The sequence below is a fragment of the Panthera uncia genome, chromosome X (genome assembly GCF_023721935.1).
Source record: "Panthera uncia isolate 11264 chromosome X, Puncia_PCG_1.0, whole genome shotgun sequence".
Taxonomy (NCBI): domain Eukaryota; kingdom Metazoa; phylum Chordata; class Mammalia; order Carnivora; family Felidae; genus Panthera; species Panthera uncia.
The window spans coordinates 42,936,099-42,956,047 of NC_064817.1; the positions used below are offsets into that span (position 1 = coordinate 42,936,099).

The window sequence follows — 19,949 nt, forward strand, 5'->3', positions numbered from 1 at the left end:
GAAACAGAGAAAGACAGAGCGCAAGTGGGGGAGAGAGAGAGAGGGAGACACAGAATCTAAAGCAAGCTCCAGGCTCTGAGCTGTCAACACAGAGCCCTATGTGGAGCTCAAACTCATGAAACATGAGATCATGACCTGAGCTGAAGTGACACTTAACCGGCTGAACCACCCAGGCACCCCCAAATGTCATATTTATTTATTTATTTATTTTTTAAATTCACTAGGTGTTTTGTTTATTTTTTTTTTATTTTTTATTTTATTTTTTTATTTTTTAATATATGAAATTTACTGTCAAATTGGTTTCCATACAACACCCAGCGCTCATCCCAAAAGGTGCTTTCCTCAATACCCCTCACCCACCCTTCTCTCCCTCCCACCCCCCATCAACCCTCAGTTTATTCTCAGTTTTTAAGAGTCTCTTATGTTTTGGCTCCCTCCCTCTCTAACCTTTTTTTTTTCCTTCCGCTCCCCCATGGTCTTCTGTTAAGTTTCTCAGGATCCACACAGGAGTGAAAACATATGGTATCTGTCTTTCTCTGTATGACTTATTTCACTTAGCATCACACTCTCCAGTTCCATCCACGTTGCTACAAAAGGCCATATTTCATTCTTTCTCATTGCCACGTAGTATTCCATTGTCATATTTCTTTAATCAACAGAACTCAACATTTTTCACACCTATTCTTTTGCCTGGCAGTCTGAAAAACTTAGTTATTCTTCCCTGAATTTCATTGTAACCAATAATAGCATAGTCTTCTCACCTTTCATTTTAATTATATTTATTTAGTTTTGAATATCTCACACATTCACATGACTTAAGATTTTAAATGTAGCAAAGGGTACATATTTAATCATTTATTAAAACTGTGGTGAAAAAAACTTCAGTGAAATAACTATCAGTTGTAAATAGTAATTTTAATTTGCTTCCAACTAAATCAAATATAAATATTTCCTTAAATATGACCATTCCAAATGCACTGTCATACAGTTCCTAGTGTATTGTATTTATTTATGACACTAGTGACTTTGAAAACAAAATGGTACAAATTAACAAAACACAAGATTCCTATGAGGTGGCTAAATTTCACCTGAGATTTAAAACTCCATGCAAACCGGGCGCCTGGGTGGCTCAGCTGGTTAAGCGTCCGACTTTGGCTCAAGTCATGATCGCATGGTTTGTGAATTCAAGCAAGTCCTGTGTGGGGCTCTGGTGCTGACAGCTCAGAGCTTGGAGCCTGCTTTGGATTTTGTGTCTCCCTTTCTCGCTGGCCCTCCCCTGCTCATGCTCTGTCTTTGTCTCTGTCTCTCTCTCTCTCAAAACTAAAATTAAAACATTAAAAATATTTCTAAACTTCCATGCAAACTATAGTAATGTAAAGTTTATCCAATGCTTATGCATGCATGAGTTTGCACATACTATTAGAACAAATGTACATTACAAGTCGTATGGTATTAAAAATTTGAAAATACATAAAACATAGAAGTTGAAACTCTAAGGCTAATTCAGTAAATTAATCTTTAGAAAACAGCCTAATGTGATTTTTCCAATTAAGAAAGTTGCATTTATTCATAATTTATATATTTTTAAAAAATATACATATACAACCTGATTACTGTAGCGAAATAGTTTGCATTAGTGTTAACAAAGTCAGTTACCATAACTGTTAAAAGGCAGTTTGGTTAATTCAACTTTCTATGATCAGTTGTAAGTACTAAGTCCCAGATCTCTAGTAAAAAAGCACATTTGCATGACAACCCACATACATGCTTCCTTCACTGGTTCTTCATGTATAACCTTGTATGCAAGGATTCAACAGTGTTCCAGTCTTCTGCATAGAAGATGCTGATTGGCAAGGTCCTTACAGTGCTACAGTGGCAACAGAGATTTTTTTTAATACAACTATGCATCTCTTCAGGGCTCTTAGCCTGCACATAGAAAGTTCAAGATGATATTACAATTTCAAAGAAATTGCCCCTTATCATTACATTGCTTTTCTTACATTCTTGTACTTCATGATCCTCTTTAAGTGGTATTGTCAGGAAAATTTCCTTCTCCAGTCAAGATTTGAAATAGCCTATTGTGTTTTTATCCAATAGAAAAAAAATATTCTCTTCCAGTTGTTTCATCACTACTCCATGATTAACACAATATTCAGCTTTGATAACTGCACTATCTGAAGGTGGTTTCAGAGTAAAGCAAAGAAAGCTTCATGACCACTTCAAATTATTTGTCATACTTTCACATTTACTTACTTCTTACTGAGTTGGAGTAACGATGGGTACATCACTAACATCAGTTTTCTAAGACACTTACTTCTTCCCACATTCACCCTGGCAACTTAGGTTATCAGAATGAAGCTGTGAATCTGACTGCCTTTGAAATTTAATTTTTATAGCTTAGTTTAACACATTTACCCCTTCTACTAGATCCTGCTGATTGTTAGCTTGTAAGGAAATATTTCCTCATCCATGTATTTACAACAAAACAGAACTCAGCCTTTGATCTTAGCTTAGTTGCATTGCTAACATTTGAAATGTACAAAATATTAATGGTTCCAATGCATGATGATCCAGAATATAGGTTGTGTGTATTATCCATACAAAACAATCTTCTCTGGACAGAGGAAGATGGTGATGGAGTAGGAGGTCACCTTGTCCATGAGCACAACTAGATAACTATCAGTTTCTCCTACTAAATACCCAAGAAATAAACCAGAAAACCTACATTAAAAAACTCTACAAATAAAGGAAGAGAAGGGGCCACATAAAAGAAAGTAAGAAGTGTGGAGACCTGATTTAGGGGAGAAATGGATTGTGGGAGCTGCAGAGAGGAGGAAGACTAAGTTATGGAGAAGGGCAAGAGAGAAAGAGAGGAGCACATGGGGAAGCACATAAAAGGAATGTTTCCCCAAAGCCATTGGCTTGGAAAATGAGAAGGGCTAAATTTCATGAGTTCTTGCAACCAGCAGGGCATAAAGCCTGGAGTCTTAAAGGTCAGCAGGTTTGGGGAGGATAGAAGCCAGAGGGCATGGTGATGTTCCTGGAAAGAAGGCAGGCAAACAACACAGGGTCAGACAGCATGGAAACAGCAATCTGAATAATGCTTGGGAAACATAGTGGGGAGACTGTTCTTCTCATAGAGTGTCCCTGAGAGGCAGCATTCATGGAAATGCTTCTCCAGGAAAAAAGGAGCTAGCTGACCCATTTTCCTATCCTGTCCCTCAACATCAACAGAGAGCCATCTGTGGGAAAGTAGCACAGCATCAATACCCGATGCCTAACTGGCTTAAACTAAGCCTCATCACCCTGCATTCTAGTAGGACTGCCCTTTAAGTCATGCTTGTCTCAGGCTCAACATGGCAGGTCCCTCCCCCAGAAGACCAGCACAAACCACTACCCACACCAAATACCTCAACCAGAGTTCTGCAGGGCTTCAGTTCTGGTGGAGATGGTGCCAAATCTCTTTTCACAAGCAGACCAGAGAACACCTATTAAAACTTGCCACATTCAGGCCAGGGACCAAATGCTGCCTGCAGCAGACAAGGAGAGCCTCTGCAGATGATTGGTCTGAAGGACAGAGCAACCACAACACAACAGCAGAGTGCACACAGCATACACCAGAGGCATTCCCTGAAGTGGTAAGCCCTAAGCATTACATGACCTCTTCTTCAAAGGCCATTACTTTCAGTAGCTGTAGACAAGACTGGCTTTTCTAACACAGAAAAGAAGACAGAGACTTAGACAAAATGTGAAGATGGAGGAATTTATCCCAAATGAAAGACTAAGATAAGTCCATTGTCAGAGATCTAAGTGAAACAGATATAAGTAACATGCCTGATGGAGAATTTAAAGCAAAAATCATAAGGATATTCACTCAAGAGAAAAATGGAAGACATCAGGGAGTCCCTTACCACAAAGATAAAAGAGTTAAAAAAGAATCAATCAGAATAAAGTGCAATATTACATAAAGAATGCAATAAGTGAGACTGGAAACAGGTCTGACGCAATGAACAGCAGGCTGGAAAAAAACAGAGGAATGAATTATTGACACAGAAGAAAAAATAATGGAAAATAACATAGCAGAACAAAGACAGAAAGAATTATGCACCACAAGACTAGACTTAGGGAATTCAGTGACTCCATCAAACATAATAATATTCATATTATAGAAGTCCCAGAAGAAGAAGAGAAAAGGGGCCAGAAAATTTATTTGAAGAAATAATAGCTGCAAATTTCCCTAATCTGGGGAAGGGCACAGATATATAGATCCAGGAGGCACAGAGAACCCCCACCAAAATCAGCAAAAGAAGGCCAAAACTAACATATACTGTAATTAAATTTGCAAAATATAGTGATAAAGAAAAAACGTTAAAAGCAGGAAGACAAAGGAAGTCCTTAACTTACAAGGGAAGACCCATAAGTCTAGCTGGAAATTTCTCAACAGAAATTTGACAAACCAGAAGAGAGTGACATGATATAGTCAATGTGGTGAATGGGAAAAATCTACAGCCAAGTATACTCCTTCCAACAAGGCTATCATTTAGAATAGAAGGGGAGATAAAGAGTTTCCCAGACAATCAAAAACTAAGTTCATGACCACTAAACCAGCCATGCAAGAAATATTAAAAGGGACTCTTTGAATAGAAAGGAAATACCAAAAGTGACAAAGACAAAAAAGGATCAGGGAAATCTCCATAAACAATGATAAAACAAGTAATAAAATGGCTCTAAATACGTATCTATCGATATTACTTTGAATGTAAATGAACTAAATGCTCCAATCAAAAGACATAGGGTGTCAGAATGGATAAAAAAAGACCCATCTATATGCTACCTACAAGAGACTCGTTTTAGACATAAAGACACATGCAGATTGAAAATGAGGGGGTGAAGAAACATTTATCAAGTAAATGCATGTCAAAAGAAAGCCAGAGTAGCAAAACATTTTTCAGACAAAGTAGACTTTAAAACAAAGCTGTAATAAGAGACAAAGAAGAGCACTCTATAATCATAAAGGAGACAGCCCAACAAGAAAATATAATAATTATAAATATTTATGTACCCAACATGAGAGCACTCAAATATATTAAACAATTAATAACAAATATAAAGGATTTAATTGATAATAGTGCAATAATAGTAGAGGACTTTAACACTCCATTTACATCAATGGACAGATCATCTAAACACAACATCAACAAAGAAACAATGGCTTTGAATGACACACTGGACCAGATGGACTTAACAGATATATTTAGAACATTGCATCCTGAAACAACAGAATATACATTCTTTTCAAGTTCACATGGCACATTATCCAGAACAGATCACATAGTAGGTCACAAAACAGGTCTCAACAAATACAAAAAGATTGACACCACACCATTCACCTTTTCTGATGACAACACTATGAAACTAGAAGTCAACCACAAGAAAAATTTTGGAAAGATCACAAATATATGGAGATTAAACAACATGCTAAAACAATGAAGGAATCAAAAATACATAGAAACAAATGAAAATGAAAACACAGTGGTCCAAAACCTTTGGGATACAGCAAAAGTGGTCCTAGGAGGGAAGTATATAGCAATACAGGCCTATATAAAGAAGTAAGTAAAATCTGAAATAAACAGCCTAACCTTCCACCTAAAGAAGCTAGAAAAAGAACAACAAACAAAGCCTAAAGCCAGTGGAAGGAAGGAAATAATAAGGATCAGAGCAGAAATAAATGATATAGAAAGTAAAAACAAAAAACAAAAAACAAACAAACAAAAAAAAACCAATAAAACAGATCAAGGAAACCAGGGCCTGGTTCTTCGAAAAAACTTAATAACATTGATAAACCTCTGGCCAGACTTATCAAAAAGAAAAGAGAAAGGATCCAAATAAAGAAAATGACAAATGAGAGAGGAGAAATAACAACCAACACCTCAGAAATATAAACATTTATAAGAAAATATAATGAAAAACTATATGTCAACAAATTAGACAACCTAGAAGAAATGGATACATTCATAGAACCATATAAACTACCAAAACTTAAATGGGAAGAAATAGAAAACTTGAACACACTGATAACCAGCAAAGAAATTGAATCAGTAATCAGAAAACTCCCAACAAACAAAAGCTTGGGGCCAGATAACTTCACAGGTGAATTCTACCACACTTTTAAAGAACAGTTAATACCTATTTTTCTGAAACTATTCCAAAAAATAGAAACGGAAGAAAAACTTCCACATTCATTCTATGAGGCTAGCATTACCCTGATACCAAAACCAGATAAAGACTCCACTAAAAAACATAAATATAGGTCAATATTCCCAATGAACAAGGGTACAAACATTCCCAATAAAAACAGGGAGGGGGACAAAACATAAGAGATGCTTAAATATGGAGAACAAACAGAGGGTTACTGGAGGGGTTGTGGGAGGAGGATGGGGTAAACGGGTAAGGGACATTAAGGAATCTACTCCTGAAATCATCGTTGCACTATATGCTAACTAACTTGGATATAAATTTAAATAAATAAGTAAGTAAATAAATAAGTAAATAAATAAATAACAGAATCCAACAGCACGTTAAAAGAATCATTCACCACAGGCAAGTGGGATTTATTCCTGGGTTGCAAGTCTGGTTCAATATTCTCAAATCAATCAATGTGATATACCACATTAGTAAAAGAAAAGATAAGGACTATATGATCCTTTCAATAGATGCAGAAAAAGCATTTGGCAAAGTTCAATATCCATTCATGCTAAAAACACTCAACAAAGTATGGTTAGAGGGAATATACCTCAACATAATAAAAGTTATACATGAAAAGAATCACAGCTAATACCATTCTCAATGGGGAAAAACAGAGATTTTACTCTATGGTCAGGAACGTGACAAGGATGTCCACTCTCACCACTGTTATTTAATATTATACTTGAAGTCCTAGCCAGAGCAATCATGCAAAGCCAAAGAAAAAAATGGCATCCAAATTGGCAAAGAGGAAATCAAACTTTCACTCTTCAAAGATGATATGATACTCTATGTGAAAAATCCAAAAGACTCCTCCCAAAAACTGCTAGAACTAATACATGAGTTCTGTAAAGTCACAGGACACAAGGTCAATGTACATAAATCTGTTGCATTCTTATGCACAAATAATGAAGCAGGAGAAAGAGAAATTAAAAAATCAACACCATTTACAATTGCACCAAAAACCGTAAGACACCTAGGAATAAACCTAACCAAACACGTGAAAGATCTGTATTCTGAAAACTATAAAACACTAATGAAAGAAATTGAAGAGGACACAAAGAAATGGAAACACACTCCATGCTTATGGATTGGAAGAATAAATATTGCTAAAATGCCTATACTATTCAAAGCAATCTACACATTGAATGCAATCCCTATAATAAACGATCCTAAAATTTGTGTGGAACCACTAAAGACACCAAATAACCAAAGCAACCTTGAAAAAGAAAAGCAACGCTGGAGCCATCGCAATTCCAGACTTCAAGTTATATTACAAAGCTGTAGTGATCCAAACATTATGCTGCTGGCACAAAAACAGATACATTGTTCAATAGAACAGAACAGAAAACCGAGAAATAAACCCACGACTATACAGTCAATTAATCTTTGACAAAGCAGGAAATAATATCTAAAGGGAACAGGACAATCTCGTCAACAAATGGTGTTGGGAAAACTGGACAGCAACATGCAGAAGAATTAAACTGGACCACTTCCTTACACCATACCCCAAAATAACTCAAAATATATTAAGACCTAAATGTGAGACCTGAAGCCATAAACATTTTAGAGAACATAGGTAATGACCTCTTTGACATCAGCCATAGCAACTTCTTGCTAGATATATCTCCTGAGGCAAGGGAAACAAAAGCAAAAATAAACTATTGGGACTTCACCAAAATAAAAACTTCTGCACAGCAAAGGAAATAACCAAAAAACTAAAAGGCAATCTACAGAATTGCAGAAGATATTTGCAAATGACATATCCAGTAAGGGACTAGTATCTAATATATATAAAGAACTCATAAAACTCAACACCCAAAAAAAAACAAATAATACAATTTAAAAATGGGCAAAATACATGAAAAGACATTTTTCCAAAGACTTATAGATGGCCAACAGACACACGAAAAGATGCTGAAAATCACTGATCAGGGAAATACAAATCAAAACTACAATGAGGTATCCCCTCACACCTGTCAGACTTGCTCAACACCAACAGCACAAGAAACTACAGGTGTTGGCGATGATGTAGAGAAAGGAAACCCTCTTTCAGTGTTGGTGGGAATGCAAACTGGTGCCCCCACTGTAGAAAACAGTATGGAGATTCCTCAGAAAATTAAAAATAGAACTTTCCTAATATCCAGCAATTGTACTAGTAGGTATTTATTCAAAGAATAAAAAAATACTAATTCAAAGGGATACATGTACCCTGCATGTTCTATGGTAAGTGAAATAAGTTAGAGGAAGACAAATACCATATGATTTCACTCACATGTGGGATTTAAGAAACAAAATGAGCAAAGGGAAAAAAACAGAGAGAGGCAAACCAAGAGATAGACTCTTAATTATAGTGAACAAACTTATGGTTACCAGAAGGGAGGTGGGTGAGGTATGTGTTAAATAGGTGATGGGGATTAGGGAGTACACTTGTGATGAACACTGGGTACTGGATGAAGTTTTCAATCGCTATATTGGACACATGAATGTATTACACTCTACACTAACTGGAATTTTTAATGTTTATTTATTTATTTATTTATTTAGAGAGCACAGGCAGGGGAGGGGCAGGGAGAAAGAGAGACAGAATTCCAAGCAGGCTCTGCACCATTAGTGCAGAGACTGATGCAGGGCTGGTACTCACAAACCGTGAGATCATGACCTAAGCCGATCAAGAGTTGTATGCTTAACCAACTGCGCCACTAAGGAGCCCCAACTAACTGGAATTTAAGTAAAAACTTAAAAAAAAATTCTTCTCTGGTATCCATTATGAAGTACCTTTGAAGAAATTTCACTGTTATCATTTTCCTCAATGTCATATAAAATCACAAATGTGATTCTGACATTTCACTTAGGTACTCATGAGCCTGAATATTACACTGGGTGACCTTGTGCAAGTCACTTTCAACTCTTGCACCGGTCATCTGCACCATTAAAGTATGATGATTCTATGGCACAGGGCAGAATCCACTTCTGACTCAGCGAGCCCAGTGCCCGCTGACTCCTCAGCAGACCCACAGTCACCTCACACCTTGCCTGTCTGCTCTTCATGCCAAACTGCATTGCAGTCCTCCGCCCATCCACAGGCTTCCAGCCACCACAGTTCCCATGCAGTTGTGGCTTCGCTTTCACAGGCATGAACTGCTGGCACTACACATGCATTTCTGGGCTGCCTCAGCCCACACATGGTGACAGAGATTCTAGAGCCCTCATTCCCAGTCCATGAAGTCTCGTGGTTCTGCAAATTTTGAGTACAGCATAAAGATCATGGATATTGATGTCAGGCCTAGGTTCTAGTCCACGTTTTACCTTTTAGTTAATTGACCTGGACAAGTCATTTAACCTCCCTGAGTCTCATTTTACTCATCTGTAATACTGGGGTAAGGATAAGCGCCCATTGTACTAGGTAGTTGTGACAGTTAAATGAGATCATTTTGTTAATTAAGATGCTTTATAACAGTGCCTGGCACCCAATAAATTTAGTTTCTTTTTAAAAATTTTTTAAAAATGTTTATTTATTTTTGAGAGAGAGAGAGTGGGGAAGGGGCAGAGAGAGAGGGAAACACAGAATCTGAAGCAGGTCCCAGGCTCTGAGCTGTCAGCACAGAGCCTGACACAGGGCCCAAACCCATGAACCGTGCGATCATGACCTGAGCCAAGTTGGATGCTTAACCGACTGAGCCACCCAGGTGTCCCTTAATTTAGTTTCTATTGCCATTTTTGTGTCATCCCAAGCAGCGGAAGGGAAACAGAAGTAAAACATAGTTCTTGTCTTCAAGGAGCTTGTCAAAACTTAAGAAGGATAAAGTGGATACACAAATAGCTACTCTAAGAGCTATAATATGATAAATGCCATAGGGGTACAGTTACCAAAATGCTCTGAGTTTAAAGACTTGAAATGTGGTAGCTGATGTCAGAATTTTGTATCTAATTGTTACATGTGTGATTTTGTTATGCTGATGTCTGGAAATACAGCGTTAAACCAAAGAGGGCAAGTATGCTACCACCCCCTTTCCCATATCCATTGGCAGACACTACTACTTTAAGATAGAGCCTTAAAATTTTTGACATACTGATTCAGACATCATTACTAATCAATTGAAGTTGTCCTTGAAATAAAGTATGGTACCTAAAGTATGATGCTCCTGGGAGGACAGCAAGAAGCGGACATAGGCTAATTGTACCAAATAGTAGAGATAAAAGAGATAGAAAAGTATCAATTTTGAAGAAAATGATCACTGGTGAATGAGACAAATTATATTAAATTGTAATATATGATTCATAGTAAAAGTCATAGAGTTGGAGCTTAAAGTGGATAGAATTTTAGCTGTTGCAATTGTAGGCATCAGGGAGGTTTGAAGCTAAATATGAAGGGACAATCTAAAGAAATCTTGAAGTCACCCATGGTGATGGTAAAAATTGCATGGAAAACAAGAACTGACTGCATGCCAAAGAGCAATGACAGAATACAATAGATTATAACAAGGAAGATTTGTTAACATGTTCACTCCCTCTACGTGATGTATCTAAAAGCCAAGGAATTATATATATATTTTTTTAAATCTCAGATCTAAATACAGAGTACAAAACATTGAATGAGTGGATGAATGAATGAGGGAATGTTTGGTGATCATCAAACAAGTAGATGTAGACAATTTATTTAAGAACAAGTTGAAAATACTACCCTAAAAGAGATTAGATTGGGACTAAAGAGAAGTAATGAAAACTGAGTCCACTGAGCAAATCATATCCTCTTTTTCCCGAGTTTTCAACAGGTAAGTTACCCTAGTGAGTATTCATTCTTATCTCAATGTATCCAGAGGTTCTTATTTTTGTCTGCAAGTTACCTTAAACTTGTAAAGTTGTAAAGTCGAACTTACAACCCTGAGATAGAGTGGCACACTCTACTAACTGAGCCAGCCAGGTACCCCTCGTCTTCTGTATTTTTTAAAAATCTCCCCAGGTAATTTGTGCTACTGAGATTGAGAACTACTCAGTTGAGATTAGCTAAAACAAGATGCAGGTATATTCAATTATCTAATTACACAAAAATTCAACATTAAAGGCAGAATTAATTTCTAGTAATTTTCTGTAAGAAATGGAGTATCTCAGTTGTCAACTTCTACTTACAATGTTTATCCTACAATTACGTAGTGCCTGGAAGCCTACAGATGGTTTGTGTTTGGCCCTCATAATGCTGAGAATTTTTGAATTGACTTCCAAAATTTTAGAAAATCATATTTCACAAAAAAATGAGAACTTGCAACTTCTCTTGATAATCAGAAGCACTGGTAACATGATGTTTGCATTGCCTAGTGGAACAAGTCAAAACTCAGTAGTTGCTGCCCCATGTAGATAGAATGTTCTTTTTTTTTCACTCTGATTAGAGATTTGTCAATTTTACTGATCTCATTGAACCAGGTTTTGGGTTCATTTATTTACTCTGTTGTTTTAATTTTTTTCTCTTTTATCAGTTCCCACTTTGATCTTTATTATTCCCTTTCTTCTGCTTACTTTGGGATTAATTTTTCTCTTCTTTTTCTAGTTTCCTAAAAAGGATATTGATTTGAAACCTTTCTTATTGTATAATATAGACAGATATTCATGAATTTAGGATAAATTTCATCCTAAGTACTTCTTTTTTTAGATATAATTGAAATATATAATATTATATTATTTTCAGGTGTACAACATAATGATTTGGTATTTAAGTACTTTAGGAGGATCCCACAAATTTTCACATATTTTGTTTTCATTTTCATTCAATTAAAATATTTTTAATTTCCTTTTTGATTCATCCTATAATCCATGAGTTATTTATAAGTTTGTTATTTAGTTTCCAAATATTTACATATTTTCTGGAGTCTTTCCATTATTGATTTCTAAATTAATACCATTGTCATCTGAGACTATGCTTTGTATGGCTTGATTCCTTTAAAATTTATTGGGACTTGTTTTTATTCCACAGAATATGATCCATGTTGGTAAATGTTCCATGTGTACTTGAGAAGAACATATATTCTACTTTTGTTGAATAAAGTGTCCTACAAATGTCAAGCAAGTCTTCTGGTTGATTGTGTTGTTCAAGTCTGCTTCATATCCTTGATGATTTTCTGCTTACATTTTCTATCAGATATGAGAGGAGAGTATTGAAATCCCTGACTATACTTGTAGATTTGAATATTTCACTTTGCAGTTGTGAGATATTAGAAAATATATATACTGGTTTCAGCCCCCAGTTTCTGGCACAGAGCTCCTGAAACCATTGTGAACTCCCAAGTGATAAAAGAACTAGGAGCATCTTTTGTTCCAATGAGGCGACTTTAGGTGGGATCCTGGATGGGGATTTGTCACCAGAAAGTCCAAGCCAATATTAGAAGCTTAGAGTTTTCAGCACTATCCACCTCCCCCTCCCCCCACTCTCCAGAAAAGGGATAGGGGCTGGAAATGGAGTTAATAATTGACCATACCTATGTGAGAAAATCTCCATAAAATCCCAATAATCTGGCATTCAAAGAGCTTCCAGGTTGTACACATCCATGTACAAAGAGGGTGATTCACCCCAACTCCATGGAGATAGAAGTTCTCATGCTCAGGACCATCCCAGACTTCCTCCTATGTATCTCTTCACCTGACTGTTCCTCTGTATCTTCAATCATATCCTTAATAAACTGGTAAACATAAGTGTTTCCCTGAGTTCTGTGAGATACTGTAGCAAATTAATCAAATCCAAAGAGGAGGTTGTGGGACCCTCAGATTTATAAACCGTCAGTCAAAGCACAGGGTGCCTGGGTGGCTCAGTTGATTGAGTATCCAATTATTGATTTTGGCTCAGGTCATGATCCCAGGGTCGTGGGATTGAGCCCCACGTTGGGATATGTGCTGATACTTGAGCCTGTTTAAGATTCTCACCCTCTTCTTCTGCACCTCTCCTCCACCCACTCTTAAATAATGATAAAAATAAGAAGCCCAGGTGACAACCTGGACTTGTGATTGACATCTGAAGTATGATGGGGAAGTCTTGTGGGCCCTGTGGACATGATGCTATCTCTAGGTAGATAGTGTCAGAACTGAATTGAACTGAGTTAAATTGTAGGATACACAGTTGATGTAGCAGAATTGCTTGGTGTGGGAACATCCCCACACATCTGATGTCAGAAGGGTTGTGAGTGTGGTAGTACCATGAGAATAAAGGAGGAACACAGGACGAGAATTGGGTTTTGTCCTAACACAGAAGTTCTATCAAGTTTTCCTCCATATATTTTGATGCTCTGTTATTGGGTACATTGACATAATTGTTATGTCCTCTTATCCAATTGAAAAATTTATCACTTATTAAATATCCTTATTTTAATGTGGTAATATTCTTTGCCCTAAAATCTACCTTGTCTCTTCTTTACACTAGAGCTAACATGGTATCTCTTTATCAAACCTTTTATTTTTATTCCATTTGTTTGTATCTTTAAAAGTAAAGTGTACTTCTTATAGTCTATAGACAGTTTCACTTTTATCCAGTCTGCCAATCTATGACATTAAACCAGAATGTTCAAACTGGTTATATTTTGTCATTATTGATATAGTTTGGTTTGAGTCTGGTATTTTTCAATCTTTTATTTGTCCTACTTATTCTCTTTTCTTTTTTCTGTCTTCTTTTTCATTAGCCAAGTATTTTTCTGAATTCATTTTGTCCCTGGTGCCAGCTTATTACCTATAATTTTGGGGGGAATTTTAAGTGGTCAGTCTTGGATTTATGCCATACATGTTTAACTTACTGTCGTCTACCTTCACGTGATATTTTACCAGTTTGGATACCATTTAAGATCTTTAAAATAGCCTGCCCATTTTGCCTCCTGACCTTTATTCTATTGTATATACATTTTACTTTTACATATGTTATAAAACTTACAATACATATTATTATTATTTTTGTTTAACGTCAATTTTATTTTAAAAGGTTTTAAATAAGAAAAGCATTTTCTTATACTTATCCATTTTGTTATGATTTTTAGAGGAAAAACACACTTTTGTGTGTCTCCTCCACTCTCAATACTCTACTACAATACTACCTCACTTCTGACACCAGATGTGTGTATGTGTGTGTGGGGGTGCTGTGTGTGTGTGTGTGTGTGTGTGTGTGTGTGTGTATAGGCGTGCATTCTGCCATACCAAACAATTTTGCATCAGCTGGGTCTCCTACAATTTAATTTCAGAGGTTAAAGGCTCAGTCCCACAAAACCACCCACAACTTCAGATGCCAATAGAAAGTCCAAGTGGTTACCTGTGCTTCTGACCTACTGACTATAAATCAGAGGTTCACATGATCCCCTCCTCAGGTTTGATTAATTTGCTAAAGCAACTCACATAACTTAGGAAAATATTTAATTACTAGATTACTGGTTTATTATAAAAGAATAACTCCGGAATAGCCAGATGAAAGAGAAACAGAGGGCACAGAGTTTCCATGCTCTCTCTGGGGACACAATTATCCTCACATCTCCAAATGTACACCAGTCTGGAAGCTCTCTGAACCCATCCATTTGGGTTTTCATGGAGGCTTTATTACATAGGCATGATGGATTAAATCTTTGGTTATTAGTAATTGAACACAATCTCCAGCCCCTCTCCCTATCTTGCAGGTTGGGAAGGATAAATAGAAATGAAAGTTCCAAACCTGTTATCAGGTTTGGTTCTTCTGGCAACCAGCCCCCATCCTTAAAGGCTTTCCAAAAGTCACTTCATTAACATAACCTCAAGTGTGGTTGAAAGGGGTTTGTTTTGAGTAACAAAAAATACCTATTTCACCTTTGTGCTCTGAATCTATTTCAGGAACTGAGGATAAAAGATCAAATATTATAACAAAAGATGCCTCTATAGCTGTTACACAAGAAATTACAAGGATTTTAGGAAATACTTCCCAGGAATAGTGGACAAAGACCAAATATGTTTTTATTATAAATAACATTTTTATAAATAATATCACACCACTTCAGGCCCTCTCCATTCCTTTATATAGGTACATATTTTTATCTATCATTTTCCTTCCACATGAAGCACTTTCCTTAACATTTCTTATATTACAGGTCTGCCAGTAATAAATTATTTCAGCTTTTGTAAGTCTGAAAAATGTCTTTATTTTACCTTCACTTTTGAAAGATATTCTTGTCAGATATAGAATTTTACCTTGACTTTTTCTTCTTTCAATATGTTTAAAATGTTTCTTCATTGTCTTGCTTGCATTGTTTCCAAGGAGAAATCAGATGTCATCATTATTTTTGTCCCTTCAGACATAATATGCCTTTTACCTCTGTTTTTTTTTTAAGATTTTCTCTTTTTTCACTGGTTTTAAGCAATTTGATTATAATATGCATAGGTGTGGTTTTCTTCATTTTTCTTGTGCTTGGAATTTATCTTCCTGATTCTGTATGTTTATAGTTTTCATCAAATTTAGAAATTTTCAGCTATTATTTCTTCAATTTTTTTTTCTCTTTCCTTCCCTCTCCTCTTTCAGACACTCCAGTTATCCACCTTTTAGTCACTTGGAAAGATGTCCCACAGCTCACTGATACTTTTGATCTTTTACAATTCATTTTTTTCTTTGTTTATTTTGGATAGTTTATGCCATCAACTACATTAATCTTTTTTTTTTCTGCAGTGTCTAATCTGCCCTTAATTCTATTCATCATGATTTACATCAAATAAATTTTAGTTTTCCTCTCCAGAATGTCTATTTGGGGTCTTTTTAGATATATTCCATGTCTCTACTTAACTTTCTGAACAGATGGAATATAGTTATAATGTCTATTTAAATGTCTATGTCTCCTAATTCTAACATCTCTATCAGGCTTGGGTCAGTTCCAATTGTTTTAATTTTCTCCTCAATATAGTTTATATTTTTATGCATTCTTTTCATTCTTTGTAACATTTAATTGGATATTAGGCAGACATTGTAGATTGTACCTTGTTCAGTGTTGATTATGTCTTTACTCTTTTAAATATTACTGACATATTTCTGGGACATGTTAAGGTACCTGGAAATATTTTGATCCTTTTGAATCATGCTTTTAAGTTTTTTACAAGACTGGAATAGTGTTCAGTCTAGGCTTGATTATTCCCCATCCAAAGCCACCCTTCTATGTACTGTGTGCAATGCTCCATGAATTTTGAGGTTCTCTACTGCGGTTGGTGGGAATAGGCATTATTTCTAGCCCTGCATTCACCCCAGACACTGTTAGCTCTAATCTTTTTGGGTGATTCTCTACCTGGACTTGAGGATACTTTCCTCAAATGCGTGTTCTGATTAGTCCTTAGGTGAATGTTGAAGGGTAATCTTTGTAGATATCTGGGGATTTACCTCTGTGCACTTTCTCCTCTTTAGTACTCTCCCGAAAATTCTAACCATCTAGCTCTCTCTGGACACTCAGCTCCATCTTCTGAATGCAGGGAGTCCATCAGTCTTTTCTTCAATTTTCCCTCCCTGCATCATAGCCCAGAAAATCTCTCAAAGCAATAAACTGGGGAAATCTTTGAGCTCACCTCATTTGTTTCCATATTTGAATCTTTGGATCTCCAGTGTCTTGAAACTGATGTTTCATATGGTTTGAAACATTTTTTGGCTGTCACAACTATGAGGGTAAATCTGATTTTTTTATTCCATATTGTCCACCAGCAAAATTATCTGTTCTTTTTTCTTAATGTCTTTTAAACTGAGGTATTGTACAAGCAATAATACACACTAACATGTGTGTACAGCTCAATTATTTATATATCTGTGCAATCACTCTCAAGATCAAGATACTAAAATTTTCAAGCACTTCTACAAGGCTCACTCATCCCCCTTCATTGTTCTGTTTTATTGAGCGCTATCTACCTTGTCTCTTCATTTTGACCTTGAGGAAACTTTTGCTACATGTAAGCCATGTAATTTTATTGCTGCCACACTTCAACTATCAATCTCTGTCTTTTAGAAGTAGTCTCATTTAAGATATTCTCTATTTTTTTAAATAAATGATCATTACAGAATAGAGTGGCTTTTTTTGCTTTGTTTTTATTGAGGTATAATTAACATATAGCATTATATTAGTTTCAGGTGTACAACATAGTGATTCAGTATACATATAAATGGTGAAATGATCAAAAGTTTATTTAATATCCATCATTATACAGTTACAATTTTTTTTTCTTGTGATGAGGACTTTTAAGATTTACTCTTAGCAACTTTCAAATATGAAATGCAGTATTATTAACTATAATCATCATGCTTACATTATATCCTCATAAATTATTTATTTTATAACTGGTAGTTTGTACCTTTTGGCCCCCTTCACCCATTTTGCCCACCCCTTACCCCCTGCCTCTGGCAACCAGTTTGTTCTCTGTGTCTGTGAGCTTGGTTTTGTTTTGTTTTGTTTTAAATTCCACTGTAAGTGGGATAATATGGTATTTGTCTTTCTCTGTCTGACTTATTTCACTTAGCACAATGCCCTCAAGGTCCATCCATGTTGTTGCAAATGGCAAGGTTTCCTTCTCTTTTATGGCAGAATAATATTCCTGTGTGTGTGTGTGTGTGTGTGTACCACATCTTCTTTATCCATTCTTCCATTGATAGACACTTAAATTGCTTGTATATCTTGGCTATTATAAATTGTGCTGCAATGAACACAGGGATGCATAGATCTTTTCAAATTAGTGATTGTCTTTTCTTTGTATAAATACCCAGCAGTGGGATTGCTGCATCTTATGGTAGTTCTATTTCTAATATTCAAGGAATCTTCATACTATTTTCCATAGTTGTGGCACCAATTTACATTACCACCAACAGCATAAGAGGGTTCTCTTCTCTCCGCGTTCTCGCCAACACTTAGTTTCCCCAAATACTGGGCCTAAGTATTCAGATTTTCCCAGTTTGATAATGAAATTCACACCAATCTCACTGTTACCAGGTGTTATCAGTCACATAGTAGAATATCAATAGATGGTAACAAAAGTGAGTGGTGCTAATGGAATTATAATTATGAATTTGATCAGGAAAAGCAACATGATGCTGTGGAAAAAATAATTACTTACTTCCTCTTCTTCATCTTTTTTTGTCTACATGGTAAGTCAAAAACTTTATTTTTAAATAAGTGATATTCTTTTCTGAGTTTATTATTTTTGTCTGCCATTACCAATATTTCATGTTTCCCATACCTCAACAATTGAGAAATAAAATAATAATTAAAAATGAATATTTCTTTAATTCTGCTCTCATTTAGCCTTCATAAACTTGAGCCCTTGACAAATTCTACCTAAATGGCTTTGAATGAACCTAGGGAGGATTCTTATGCCCCCAAGTTTTCTTGTCTTGCCCATTATAAAGATTATCTCAGAACTATCTGAGATCCTGTCCTCAGAGAACTGATGTGGTTCCTTTTGTTTTGCATTCTGTTTTATTACGATAACCTCTCCCTAAAACTCAATCTTTGGGTCCCTGGGGCATGGCTGGTGGACAGTCTGAATGACTGGCTGGGTCTTATTTATAATTCCTCTCTTCATGTCTTTGATACACATTTTCCTGATGGCTAATGATGTTGAGCATCTTTTCATGTACTTACTGGCGATTTGAGGAATGTCCATTTAGATCCATTGCCCATTTTTTGAGTTGTTTGTCTTTTCATTTTTCCATTGTACAAGTTCTTTATCTATTATATATACAAGTCCTTTATCAGATATCTGATTTGCAAACATTTTCTCCCATTTTGAGTATTTTATTTTCACTTTCTTGATGTATCCATTGAAGCATGAAAGGTTTTAATTTTGGCGACTCCAATTTTACCTATTAGTTTTTTATTTTGTTGTTTGGACATTTGTATCATATCTAAGAGGGCTTTGCCTAACTTATAGTCACAAATATTTACTCTTATGCTTTCTTCTAACATTTGTACAGCTTCAGCACTTATATTTAGGCCTATGATCCACTTTTTGCTAATTTTTGTGTATAATATGAGGTAGGGTTCAGGAGGTTTCATTCTATTCTTAGTTTGAATTTTTTTATTATGAAAAGGTTTTGGATTTTGTCAAATGCTTTTTCTGTGTCTTTCCAGATGATTATGTGGTTTTTGTCTTTTATTTTATTGATATGGTGTCTTACTTTAATAGATTTTCAAGTGTTATTACCAATTTTGCATTTCTAACATACATTCCACTTAGTCATGGAGTATAATTCATATATATCAGTGGATTTGGTTTCATAGTATTTTATTGAGGATTTGGCATAAAGGTTTGTGGTTTTCTTTTCTTGTCATGCTTTTGTCTGCTTTTATTAGGAAAATACCAGACCTATAGAATTTGAAAAGTATTTCACTTCTATTTTCTATAACAATATGTAAAGAAATGGTATTGGTTGCAATAAGTTACTTAAAAGTTTGGTAGAATTTATCAGTGAATTTGGACATGGATTTTTTCTTGTGGTAAATTTTTTTAAATTACAAATTCAATCTCTATAGATGTAATAGGTCAACTTCAATTTTCAACTTCTTCTTGAATTTGTTTCAGTAGTTTGTTTCTTTCTAGTAATACGTTCATTTCACCTAAGTTATCTGATTTATTGGCAAACAGTTGTTCATAGTATTCTCTTATATTCTTTGTTTCTTTAATGTCAGTAGTAATGCCCACTCTCTCATTACTCATTTTAGTAATTTGAATATTCTTCTTTTTTTTTTTTGGTCAGT

General features: G+C 35.6%; 1 pseudogene; it reads right to left on the bottom strand.

The window, feature by feature from the left end:
* Positions 1–1,784: 1,784 nt before the first annotated feature.
* On the bottom strand, positions 1,785–9,430 carry LOC125931298 (pleckstrin homology domain-containing family A member 1-like; annotated as a pseudogene).
* Positions 9,431–19,949: the final 10,519 nt, after the last annotated feature.